We start from the raw sequence: 14130 nt of genomic DNA, 5'->3' as shown, positions 1-14130 counted from the left end.
ACTCTCCCTCCAAAGCCAAGTTGGAAGAGGGAGACTTGTAAACATAGTCATATTTTAAGAACTTAATTTTGAGAAAATATTTGTTTTGCAAAACGACAACAAGGTAAGAGGAAGTTAATTTCTTGTTCTGATTGGCTATGGTTCTCATTAAGATGGACTAGTTCACATGGGGATGAACTGCCCGAGTAATGCTTACAGTGGGAGGAAGACAGAGATCATTGGAATGAGAGTTTCATTTTTGATGGCAGGTAGCAGTTTTAAGAAGGCAAACTCTATGAAAGTGTTCTGCCACAATACAAAAACAACCTACCAGAGCTTCATTGGTAATGCCATTGGTAATGCCAACTTTTGCCAATAGCTATGAATGCGCTTGACTTGAATGTGTCTCTGAAGATGAGGAAGAGCTCTTTATAAATATTTAAAAGGAAAGAATTTGATGGGTGTCACTTTGGGCAGTTGATACCTCTTGTCATCCTGTCTCAGTGTTAAGTCAAAAGAAAGCCAACCTGCAAAAAACCCCACTTCTATCCAACTTTTAAGCATACAAAGGTCCTCATTTTTGCTGAATATGCCTGTAATATACTTACCTAAGAAGTAAGTCCACAGAGACACTTTTCCCAAGAATAGCAATGAATGTGCTTGACTTGAATGTGTCTCTGAAGATGAGAATTGTATACATATTTAAATATACAAAGTAAATGCAAACCTATTTCATATGGGCAGTAATTAAAACTTCTACATTTAAGAATCTTTCAATTATCTTACTGCACTATTACTGCCCTTACAAAGGACATGCCCCGTCATAGCTTCAGATCTTCATTGGCAAGAAAATCATCCTTCAATCCCCAGAAATCAGTGAATGGTGTGATTGGGTGTTTCCCATCATGCAAAGATCCACCTTCCTTTGATGGTGCAGTGGTTAGAATGCAATATTGCAGCCTAACTCTGCCCAGAGCCAGGAATTCAATCCTGACTCAGTTTGACTTAGCCTTCCAGCTTTCCAAGATCGGTAAAATTGTTGAGGGTAAAATGCAGACATTGTAAACTGCTCAGGGAGTGCTGTATAGTAATATATAAATCTAAGTGCTATTGCTATGATGGTGAGCACCATAAAAAGCACCCAATAACACCACTGGCTGATTGGTAGGTTTCAGCATGGAATTCAATTCACTTCCCATGCAAATAAAAAAACTACATTTGATACTCCCCAAAGACTTCAACACTAATATAACATAAAGAATATATTACCTGTAAGGAGGATGATTATGAAACCAGCATTTATCTTCCAAGATATATAAATCTGCTGGTTACATTTGGATATACTATTCTTAATGTAACAGCAAATAAATAAATAATAAATCAACCATACAAAACCAATAAATTTATCATGCAAATTATGGTAGTTTATTTCTTCTAAGCCATATTGCTCATTACTATATAGTGAATTAGGATTAGTTTGGAAAAAAAGTATTTTCATCCATTCAAAGCTGCTGAGGTGCTAGCAGTCATTTCTAAATAAACACCAGTTCATTCTTCAGTCATCAATGGAAACATTTTCTGTGGTTTCATAAGATCTAATTCTTTTCCAAATGAACAAAAGAATGAGATGGAAATTGTCTATTAATCATGTGCCCTGAATGATCTTTTAGAAATGCCAAACATTTCCTCTGCTAAAAGACTGTCTTGGGATATATTAGGATGAAAACAAAATAAAACAAAAAATCTATCTTCAAACATTCAAGACTTCAAACACTCAATTACTGTCTACCACTCACTGAAATATTCTTGTGAGATTTTTAGCAGCCCATTCATAGTGTTGTTTGCTTTCTTTTCTATTCAATAGCTAAATCTTGCTGCTAAAAACTGAAAATATTAATATAAAACCCCCTTGGATCTAGAAAGCACATATAGTTTTTCTGTATTACTTTAGTCTCTAACTCATACCATGATGATGGTTTGGAGCAAGAGGCACCAAGATCTGTGTCAATTTTCTGTCCTAAATGGTCTTTTTCATGACTTCCTGAGTTATTAAATAGTGAATAGCAACATAGTCTTCCTCTATGCAGTTATAGGAGGCGCAGGAAGACAATCAGTGGATAGAAGTGATATTGCCAAACAGGAGAAAACATGGGGGGGGGGGAAATATATTGAGGATGTTTTAAAATTCAAATCCGCCAGGCAATTCTCCACTCCTAAATTTCAAGGGATCATTTATGGAAGGATGTGAGTTAGGCTGGAAATTCATTGGGGAGCATTAAACATCCCAAGTACTTTACAAGCAAGAAGTGCACCTACACTCCGACACCTGCCTTGCCTTGCAGCAGCAGCAGCAGTGCCAGCCATGTGAAGCAGGAGCCCATGGTCTGCTTGCTCATGGCCACAACGGAGCAGGAAGCCAAGCAGTCTGTTGGTGCTGCAGGTCCGAGGCAAGGCAGGTGTCAGGATGTGGATGGCCTGCCTGCAGGGATCCTGAGGTAAGTTGGTGCGGGGCATGTAGGACAGCTCCACCCCCCTGCCTCGCCTTGTGGCCATGGCACTGGAGCATCGCTGGGCCTCCTGCTCCACTGCGGCCACAAGCAAGCAGAAGTGAGCCGAAGCCACACAGGTTCCTGCTGGATGGGACTTCCGAAGTCACCACTGTGAGGCAGGTGTTGGGGTGTAGGTGGCCTGGCTGCAGGGCTCCTGAGGTAAGCCAGTATGGGGCATGTGGGGGAGCTCCACCACTCTGCCTTGTGGCAGTGGCACTAGCATGCCACATGGCCTCTTGCCCCATCACAAGCAAGCAGAAGAAGTGGGCCTCCTGTACATGGGAAAAATATAAGATACCCCCTGAAAATAAGCCCTAGAGCTTATTTTCAGCACCACCACCCCCTCCCGCAAATAAGACCCAGCTTCATTTTTGGAAAACACTGTATATATGCTAATAAATCTCTGTGCAACAGTATCCTCCCTCCCTCCATCTGTCCCTCTCTCCCTCCCTTCTCCCTTTGTTGTTTTAAGCAGTCAGCATTTCAAAAGCACAGGCAAAGGGACAAGGTGCAGCATTTTAACTGCATGTAAACTGCTGTTATTTGCAGAAAGAGGCAGACTAAATCTATTAGCCAAAAGAATTATGGTGATACCTGATTTTCACTGTTCTGGAGGGTTTAAATAACCATCAGATTTCATTAATGGTTAGTTGGGAAATATAGCTACATACCAGTAAAATGATATATTTATTTCCTTCAAATTCTATTTTTAGAAGAACATTGAAACATCAAACATCTTTATTATTGCATTCAATTGATGAAAGGCAAAGAGGACAACTAATTTCAAGCATGAACTAATCCCCTAATTTTCTATTAGGATCTCCCCTCTGCTTCTATTTTCTTGCTTTATCTTCATGCTTTCCCACTCTCTTGCCCATCTTAAATGAAACACGATACACTTTCACATGGAAACATTTCCACAGCCTTCAGGAAGATCATTTCATGCCAGGAATAGAGCAAGCTGTAATTGGGATGCAACCCAGATGACTAGAATAGCCTCTCACTAAATGAATCTCTCACATACACGTTGCCATAAATGATCAGGGTGACATTTATTGATCTAATAGTAGGAACCTGAATGGTGGCCAGTTAGGTAACTTTATCCCTCTCCCTTTTAATGTATCCATCCACCCTTATGTCTCCTATCACCATGAGACCATCTCAAATTGCATGTTACAGTCCAGCAGTTTATGGAATGCATTAGTCCTGGGTAAAAATAAAACCAATCCAGATGTATCATCCTGACGTCAACAATCTTTGGAGTTTGGACACAAACTACTGTATAAACAAAAAGATGAAAGGAAATTATAATGACCATCTGTTTTCACTTTTGTCTCTCGCTCTCTGTCTGTATGTATCACACATAAAAGAATGAGTAACATGCACAGGCTCAGAAGGCAATAGATTAGATTTAGATGGTATCTTTGCTGAAGTGACAAGAAACAAAAATGGCTACATCATATGGTAAAATGGTTGGTTTTTGCCTTCAAATTTCATTCCAGTCTTCCTACTCACTTTCTAATTGGCAGGAAAGGATATCAGTGATTATTTATCTGCTGCCTTTTGGTTTTTAAGAAGCAATTGATGGGTCTTTGAGCTGTGTATCTTGGAAAATAGTTAAATCTGTCCATAGGTTGAACTTTATTTATACATAAAAAACAACTTGAGCATGTCCATATAAAGAACTTATTAAAGACCCTATTTCAAAGTAGCAGCTTTTGAGGAATTGAAATGCCTTGGAGTTCGTTTTATGATGGTTGCATTACTTGGAACCTGACATTTCCCCTTTTGAATGTAAGTATTTATAGATCAGTGTTTTAAAAGAAAATGAGGTCAGATATGTAGTTTGAATACGTGTTAGGTTATGTGTTTCTGCATCTGATTTCATTTATAGTGTAAAAAAATAAAAGCTGAGCAATATACACCATCAATTGGTCTCTTGGTCTCTTTTATTTGTCACAAATGAACACAAATAATAATAATGCAATACTATATTAAAAATAAAAAATAAATAAAAACGGGTAAAAAAAAACAGGTTCACACATTATATTAAATTACAGTTGTGCTAAGCATGGCTTGTTAGAGAAAAAAAGCTTTGTGCTCAGTGCTTGTCTGGCTCAAACCAAGAGATGAGATAGTGAGATCCAATCGAATCCAATCTTTTATTTGCTCACATCTAATCAATATAATCTAATTAATCTAAGTGGGGATGTGGTGGCTCAGTGGCTAAGACCCTGAACTTGTCAATCAGAAAGGTTGGCAGTTCAGCAGTTTGAATCCCTAGCACTGCGTAACGGAGTGAGCTCCTGTTACTTGTCCCAGCTTCTGCCAACCTAGCAGTTTGAAAGCATGTAAAAATGCAAGTAGAAAAATTGAGACCACTTTGGTGGGAAGGTAACAACATCCCGTGCGTCTTTGGCATTCAGTCATGCCAGCCACATAACAATGGAGATGTTTTCAGACAGCATTGGCTCTTTGGCTTTATAACAGAGATGAGCACCACCCCCTAGAGCTGGAAACGACTAGCATGTATGTGCGAGTGGAACCTTCACCTAATCAATCCAAAACTATATCTTTCTAAGCTATTAGATACATCTTGAGAGATTCTAGGGTATAGTTACCTTGAACCTCTTTCTGCTACCTCCAGCTCAGGGTTGTGCAGTCTCGTTATCTGAGTCTCCTTCTGGGAAAGTTCTGGGTTGACAAAATCCTCCCCTTTTGCTATGCTAAGGATGAAGCATGATTCACAGATGATAGCAATTGCTATGTCAGATCCAAACAAATCACATTTCAGAACAATACTTCTGTGAACCAGTGTATATCAAAGAAGAGATTATATTTTCTATCTCAAGCAATTACTCAACACTTACATAAGATTATTGACATTAGATTATTTATATAACTTAGAGCATTGAAATAGAGAAGAGGAAAAAGATATCATATCAATATTAATTACAATTTAGAATATCAATATGACGAAACATTGAAATTGTGGTTTTTTTTTCATTCAAAACGGAGTGTAACATTAAAAGCATACTGAGACTCATATCAATGTATTATGTAGTAAAAGTTTGGGTCTTAAGCTAATTGTTTGATACTAAAATCTCCATTGTATCATTACTGTTTCCATATATACACATACATACTGTCAAGCTATAGAAAAATCAGGAGATCCAGACAGTTCAAATGGGTATAAAGATTTATTACAAGCTTAAGCTGACTACAAGGACCTTAACGACTAACGGACAAGAGAAATTAGCAGGAGATAAGAGTAAAAGGAAGGCAAGATGTGCCGGACCTAGTCTCTTGTGGGCACCAAGGGGCTTATGACTAATGACAAATAATTCATCTGATGGAGTTGCATGCTGTTATGAAAAATGTTTTCAAATCAGTTTGTTTTCTTCTGAAGCATGGCAAGATGATGATTCCTGGACTTCGATGGGAAGCAGAGGATTTTCGTGGCAGCCTAGAATGAGTCAGATAATATGGAAGGTTCACATTTGTTTTCTGACAGACGCTGTTAAGGATAGGTGAAAAACGAAAGTGGCATTTTGAATTGAAAGGGACTGGAATAATGGGTTTTTGCTAATTATACTGCCTGCTTCTGAAGAACGGAGTGAGAAGGGACAGACATTTAAGGGCCCTGATCAGCAAAAGAAGCGAGAGGCCTTATCAATGCACTAGGAGCAGGCTTGTCACATTTTGAAGTAACCCTGTGAACTTCCAGGACTCTGAGCTTGTTTTCTTGCAGATGTTTAATTACTCAGATTAGGTAACATCATCAGTGGTAGTCCTGATGATGTTAGTTAATTTGAGTAACGAAACATCTGCAAGAAAACAAGCTCAGAGTCCTTCATCAGGACTACCACTGATGATGTTACGTAGTTTGAGTAATGAAACTTCTCCAAAAAAGTAACCAAACTCAAGGATCCCTTATTTCATCCCTGAGCTACAAATATTCTCCTTTATTGATACTTCCAGGACTGATGCTAGAGTAAAACTGGTTTCCCACCTTATTCCAACATCTTCCTCATTGCAACATGCTGGCACTGAACAGAATGCCCCTATAGATAAATTCATGGTCCACAATTTATTTAATTGTGGCCCTGCAAAGTATTGTGTTTGTGGTACGAATACTAGGACTGCACTCTTTAATAGGATAATCGCTATTCTGGGAAAGAGTATGAAGTAATATATCTGGCAATATGTAAACTCTCCCAAAAGAAAACACTAAGAAAGACCGGCATATGAAAAGTAAAGTTATAGGCCTTCTGTGACTCTTTTAAACAGGTTCTTACATAGGCCAGCCTTGCTCTTAGATGAAGTGCGTGTACTGTCCCCAAGGGCAGATCCTGAGAGAAAGTGTTGGTGGATGATGCTATATGGCCTTAACAAAACTAACCCTCAATTCCCTCTCCTATTCTCCTCGCTCTTCTTCTTATTAGTGTTGAAGAAAAGCTTGAGTTGATTTCTGTATGTGTATTGGGAATACGCCATTTTGTCTTTTCTCACAGTTAGCAAAATGTCAGCACCTAACTTGTGCTGCAAAATTCATTGATACTATGTTAAAGACACGTCAAGTTATGCACAATAATGTTCGAGCTGACTAAACTGAAATGTAAGGGAGAGGGACTATCCCAGTTTACATCTTAAAGCAGCCTTTGAAGCATGATGCTTCTTTGGATGGAAAGGCAGTTCTCAAAAAAAAAAGGGGAAAGGAAAAACTAATCATAGTGGGTACAAACACAAGGTCAATGAATTGTCTGTAATGTGGCAGTTGCTTTAAATTGCTTTTAACACTTTTTTTAAAAAGGAAAAGCCATGTTCACACAATACACTGAGCCAAAATGTTAGTAGGTGAACCCAGACAAAAGTTGGTGCCCTAAGGATTAACATATTTTAAAATCCTGTGCTAGCATTATCAAAGCATCAAATACTTTTAATTTTATGAAATTTGATTCTTAAGAATATACATATTATTTCCTTCATTTGGAAGCTTTGGAAATTTCTTTCAAGCAGTAAAAACTGATTCTTTTAACTTGCATTGGGTGTCTGCTCATTAATAATATCACTTATCACATATAATGCTCTCAAATCTGCAGCAATGTAATGCATCTGCAATGCAATTTATGTCTAAGAGAAAACGCTATTCACGCTTACTAGAAATAAGCCTCCTCATTTTCTGTGGAGTTTTCTCCTGGGACAATTGATGTCCCTGCCATACAAATTCTTCAGATACTCTAGTCTTTTTGTTGGTTGCTGCAAGAGATAATCCTCTAGAAGTGGCTAATAAATCAAAAGGAGTTGCTGTTGAAAGATGTTTCTGCCCTCTCTGCAAAGCTGTTGAATAATGTGTCCAGACAGAGCAGGTTAATTGTCTATGATATCCACTTCCATTATTTTTTGTATTACTTTTCAGACTTTGAAGAGAAATCCATCAATTCTTATGTCCTTGTTTATCAGAAATTACAGACAAACTTAAATAGTTAGGAGAATCCGTTGGGAAATCAGTTGACTATTTTTTTTTCCTATGGGTATTTTATTTTTTAAACACATTTCCAGAGTGGTAGGAATATTAACTGATTTCAATCATCACTCAAAGCCATAAACCAAAGTTTACAAACCTCAACATGGATTTGCACAACATGTTAAACCAAAAAAACAACAACATTAAAATGTGACTTAGCATTAGGAACACAGTCATGATCTTTATATAGGTGGTTGACATAATTTGACTCTGGGCATTGGTCCCATAAAATAAAGTCTTCTGTGACTAACAACCATCTCCAGATTAGAGACAGAAGCTGGAATGAAAGCAGATCCTACGAATGTAATCTAGTGAATAGAATGTTGGATGTATTGGATGAAGATTAGTTCAGATTCCCATGGAGCAGAGTGATTAATTTTGGACCAGTCACATTTTCACAGTCTAGTCCACATGTGTCAAACTCGACTGCATCATGTGATGTATCGTGACATTTTTTTTTGCCTTTGTGGATCTGGGGTGGGCATGGCCTGCACATCCAGCCTATGGGCTACCACTTTTGACAGGCCCGCCCTTAGCCTATTTAACAGACTGTGATTGGGAGAACAAATGAGGGGAATGGTTTCTTTAAGGAACTCAAGGTTTAGGATCAGAGGTGGTATTCAGCAGGTTTTGACCAGTTCTGGAGAACCGGTAGTGGAAATTTTGAGTAGTTCAGAGAACCAGCAAATACCACCTCTGACTGGCCCCGCCTCCATCTATTCTCTACCTCCCAAGTCCCAGCTGATTGGCTGGCTCTTCTTTTGTTGCCCTGCACAGGAGAACCGAGCTGGAAAGCAGGTTAGTGGGGTGGGGGAGGGAATGGGGATTTTGCAGTATCCTTCCCCTGCCATGCCCACCAAGCCACATCCACAGAACCAATAGTAAGAAAAATTTTAATCCCACCACTGTTTAGAAGAATGCAGAATAATAGAGTTGGAAGGGACCTTGGAGGTCTTCTAGTCCAACCCCCTGCTCAGGCACGAAGTCCTATTCCATTTGAGATAAATGGTTTTCAAATCTCTTCTTAAGAACCTCCAGTGTCTGGAGGCAAGTTGTTCCACTGATTACTTGTTCTAACTGTCAGGAAATTTCTCCTTAGTTCTAGGTTGCTTCTCTCCTTGATTAGTTTCCATCCATTGCTTCAGGTGTTTTGGACAATAGTTAACTCTCTCTTCTTTGTGGCAACCCTTAAATATTGGAACACTATCATGTCACTCCGAGTCCTTCTTTTCATTACTATAACTTTCATAGAGAAGAAGCAAGATACTAATGGAAGAAATAAACGTGTTACGAGCTACTGGTATATCCTATTCTCCAACTACCGCAAACCCGTTACATGTGTTTAAAATATTTTTTTAATCTTGAACAAATCTAATGCAAGCTATTTTGTTATTAGTGACTTGCAATGTAAAGCTATCAGATCTAGGCTGCCAAATCCATTTGATAGCTAGAGGGCAGCAAGGGGATACAAAAACCTTTATCTGCTGTCATCTCAGTTTATTTATTTATAAGTTTTATAGGACTGCCCACCTTATATAAAATAACCAAAGGCAGCCCCATAAACAGCATAGTGCAGTAATCTACCCAAGAAGTGATCAGGGCATGAGTACCTGTGAACAAGTTCTCCTGTTCAAGGAATGGGCACAATTTATTTATTTATTTTATTTTACTTATTTTGTCAAGCATGTGTTAGATAACAGATAAAAGTATAAACATGATTATTAATACACGAAATGGATACAAATAAAAGGGAACATTTGGACAGGGACAGTAGGCAGGCTGGTGAGCTTATGCATGTCTAGGGGTGGGATTCTACCAGTTCGCACCTATTCTCTAGAACCGGTTGTTAACATTCTAAGCAGTTTGGAAAACCGATTGTTAGAAGAAATTATTGGCCTAATCCTGTAAGGAAGGCAGGAAGGAAACATTCTGGTGTTGCTTACAGAATCTGCCTCTCTGTTAACTCTTATTACATTCTTGGCAGGACTAGACTTCCTGTCTCAGGAAGTTCTCTGGAGTTTTTTCCCCCTCCTTTGCTGGTACTTTGCTTGTGTGGAGTGACCATTCAAAGTTACAGTGGCACTGAAAAAAGTGACTTATGACCGTTTTTCACACTTACGACTGTTGCAGCATCCCCACAGTCATGAGAAGCCAGGAGAGGAGATGCGTGCCTCGATGTGAGTGATGTTGAGTTGGCCACACCCAGCCAATAACATGACCACCAAGCCACGCCCACCAACTAAGCCATGCCCACGGAACCGGTTGTTAAAAAATTTGAATCCCACCTCTGTGCATGTCCCCTACAGACCTCTTAGGAATGGAGTGAGGTCAACAGTAGACAGTCTAAGATTAAAGTTTTGGGGGGTTGGGGAAGAAACCACAGAATCACAATTGATACGTAAGATGAAACAGTGCAAAGCTCCTCTAGTTTTTACTGCCACCTGCTTCTTGAGAAGAAGCCACAAATCCAGGGGAGTGTTACTCCATTGAAAGTCCACAATGACATCAGATCTGGGGGAGGTGGGATCAAAATCTCAAATCCACTCTATCTGGCTAAGGTAAGTCAGAGCTGGTTCCTACCCAGTCTGTTTCTCACAGCCTTCAAATGCTGGGTAAGTCCTTGAATGGTATTGCCTAACCAACTAAGGAAATAAATATAAAACTAAGCATTATCTGTTTACTAATAATACTGCACTCTGTGCCACTGAATAACTTTGCCCTTGTAAACCTATTATAATGAAATAAGGGAGGAGGAAGAGGAGGGAGGTGGAGGAGGATGCTTGTGTTAATTCTTAGTAATCATGTAGATAGATTTTCTCTAAGGCAGGGGTCTTCAAATTTGACAGCTTGAAGACTTGTGGGCTTCAACTCCCAGAATTCCTCCTCCAGTCATGTTAGCTCAGGAAATCTGGGAGTTGAAGCTCACAAGTCTTCAAGCTGCTCTAAGGTATTCTGTTCCCAACTTGGTCCTTCCAACAGAATACCCATTGCCTCTGTAACTGGAGTTCATTTAACTTGCTCTTCTTCTTTTCCTTTCCACCTTTCCCAGAATTACAGACTTCTCAAGAGAGCTGGGATTTTGCATAAAGTTTCCAAAATACGATTATTTGAATCTGAACATTTGTGCCTCAAGTGAGAATTCTGGATTAATCTGTTCTATGGTCCATTTGTTTGTTTTCATGGGTACCTGTGGTATCCACAGGACTCTTCTCTGGCACCAATGTTCAAAATCATTAATACAATGGGAGGAAAAAGTAGCTTGGTTTATTCTGTTATGATTTCCTCAGCAAGAGCTATGTTTAATGATGGCGGAGGAGGTACTAAATGAATGGCTCAAGCTTGTGAAGAGGTGTCATTTATTGATTTGTATTTGTGTACTTAATGGTTGGGATGTAATTTTGTTTCAACCAATTGCTTGTAGGTAAATTTAGGTACTTCACAAGTGGGTACCAACAAATTAATGTACACACAATGTCACAATGCAGAAAGTTAAAGAAAGTCTTTGCAATGTTAGGAATATTTATCAAATGCTGTTCCCTCTCCCCACATCATTGTGTATATATGGGTAAATGCACACAACGGAACCCACATGTTAAATATGCACGGCTAAGGAATCCAGTGTGCTGGTTTTCAAGAACCTCTTACTGTGTGTTAAAACCTGCTCATATACATTCAAATGGCATTTTTTCCTAATCCCTCCCATGTGTCAGAAAAGCCACAATGTTTATTGCTAAGCTTCTTTGTGTTTGTAGCACTGTGTGGCAACCAGCTCATCCTGAAGCAAGTTCCTGCCAACACCAAGAGAACCTTTTTCACCGTTTCATGACAAACTGTTTTATCAGCAACAGGAAATGATGTTATTGCCTTCCGCACAATGGGGGAAACTCCTAGTTGTTTCCATGGGGATATAGGCAACTGTGTAATTACAGTTATACACACATTGTTTTGTCGATAAATTGGGGAAATAATAAATAATCATTATTAAAAGTGGTTGGATCACAATCAGAAAGATTTAACATAAAGAGGCTTTACATAAATGCTAGATGATGCAATACATTTTATTAATCAAGAGTGTTCTAATATAAGAAACAGAGCGAGCGCTTACAATTACATGTAAGCTATATACTGTTTCTGTTTGAAAGGTTAAAAGCATTGAGAGCCAAGGGGGAGGGAAAAACTGCTGAAAATAATCTTGGCTTCCTTATCTGTGATAAATCACCAAACACAAATAGCTGCAAAATCTTTTGAAAATAACTGTTTTGCCTTATGCCTCCAGAACACAACTTGCAACCAGCTGGAATGGGTTCAGTCAAGGCTATTACACTGTGTCCCAAACTATACTTCTGTGCCCATTATACAGTACTGATTTAGATCAAAAACTTGGTTGACTGCCAAATAAGAAATGAATTGTTCTGCGAAATGATAAAACAATTTTTCCACCCTTTGCTGAATGAAATCCCTTTGGAAATTCCATTAAGCAAATGGTTGTGAGCTTTCTTTAATCAGACAAATCATGGCGGATGCCAAGGTTGTATTTTTCCATTGACTGCACTCAGTTTAAAGGTAGAATCACTTTGCACGGGGCCGTACCACAAACAAAAGACACTGTTACATAAGAAGCACAAGGGAGGGAGTGGAGCGATGAAAGGAGCAATACAAAGAACAGAACTCGTTCCTGCTCTTTTTAAAACTTATTTGCTTAAACTCCACTTTGCAAACTAATATTTCAAAGCAGCTTGCATTAAAAAGACTTGATGCATATAGGAGCAAAACAGAAAGGTCAGAGCAACTATGAAATCTTCTGGGAGGAAAATGTTTTCAAACAACAAAGCAAGGCAGAGGGCTTCCCAGTGATGAAATTCTGTAAGGGTGGTTCCGCATCTAAGAAAATTCTGGCCTTAATGCCCAGGGGCCAGGCCTTTGCTAAGGAAGGACTACAGAACCCAGTCTAGTTGAATTGTATGCATTCTGAATAATGATCAAGGTATCTTCCAATACTCTGAATTCATAAATTGCACTAAGCATTATTGTGGGGTTGGTTTTGGTTTAATATACTATATAAACCTAGTCCTAAACCATACTTGTATTTTAATGTAATGTACTGTATATATCAGTAATATAAGGACTTTATCAATTAAACATAGCTAAATCACTCACAGCTTATAACACATTTTAGGAATGTTAACACAGTGAATGAAAATAATTGTTATTATCGTCCTTTTTTATGGTTATGATCATAAAGACATCCTTAATCATATTTTTCTCAACCAAATTTTCTGATATATAACATTGAAATGTCAACTAACCACATGGACTGGCTACACACAACACAATTGACTTAAATGTTGGTTAGTTTAAAGCCCAGTGTATTAAACCTCTATCTTCTGAATAGAATACCTGATGTTCTCTTTCAATACAATTTATTTTCACAATCAGAGAGTGTCACTGAAAGAGACTTAGATCAAGTTCATTCAATTTATGGCTAGGAATTTGGAATTCTGAAATTCCTAAATCTATAATGTCAGGGACTTTTGTTTATTTTTATTTACACTTCTTCTTGGCTTTGTATGTATGTTGGGTGCATTCGCAGATGAGGAAATAACACCTAATGTTAACTTTTTTACTCCATATGGTTCAAGATATTTATAGACAAAGTTTTCTAAAGGGAAAAAAAATCAGATGAATACAGGAATATGGTGGATATCATGAACCACCCCCACCCCGCAATGTAAAAGTATAGTTTTAAACCAATGCTGATATTTCTCCTTAGATATCAGGGCATTAATCCGAAATCTTGTCATCTAATCCAGCAATGGAGGGTCCATATAGACCATGTCTGAACTTTTCAGTCACCCTGCTTTGTTCAAAGAAAGTTTCAAAGGGTTCTATTAGCATTTTCCATTTGTAACCCTCTAATATTTTCCTTTCTTTTTCATTTTTTTTTTTTGCTGAGTAGCATCCATGAGAGAAGAAAAGTTGTGAAATTCCTACTGATTAACTGCCAGTACTGGATTTACACATCATGCTAAATTGGAGTTTATTTTAATAATAATTCACTGAATTAATCAGAATAAG

The sequence above is a fragment of the Notechis scutatus genome, chromosome 2, assembly GCF_049901735.1.
Source record: "Notechis scutatus isolate UNSWTSFEM ecotype Mainland chromosome 2, rNotScu1.2, whole genome shotgun sequence".
NCBI classification, from domain to species: domain Eukaryota; kingdom Metazoa; phylum Chordata; class Lepidosauria; order Squamata; family Elapidae; genus Notechis; species Notechis scutatus.
Note: the sequence above shows the minus strand (reverse complement) of the source record.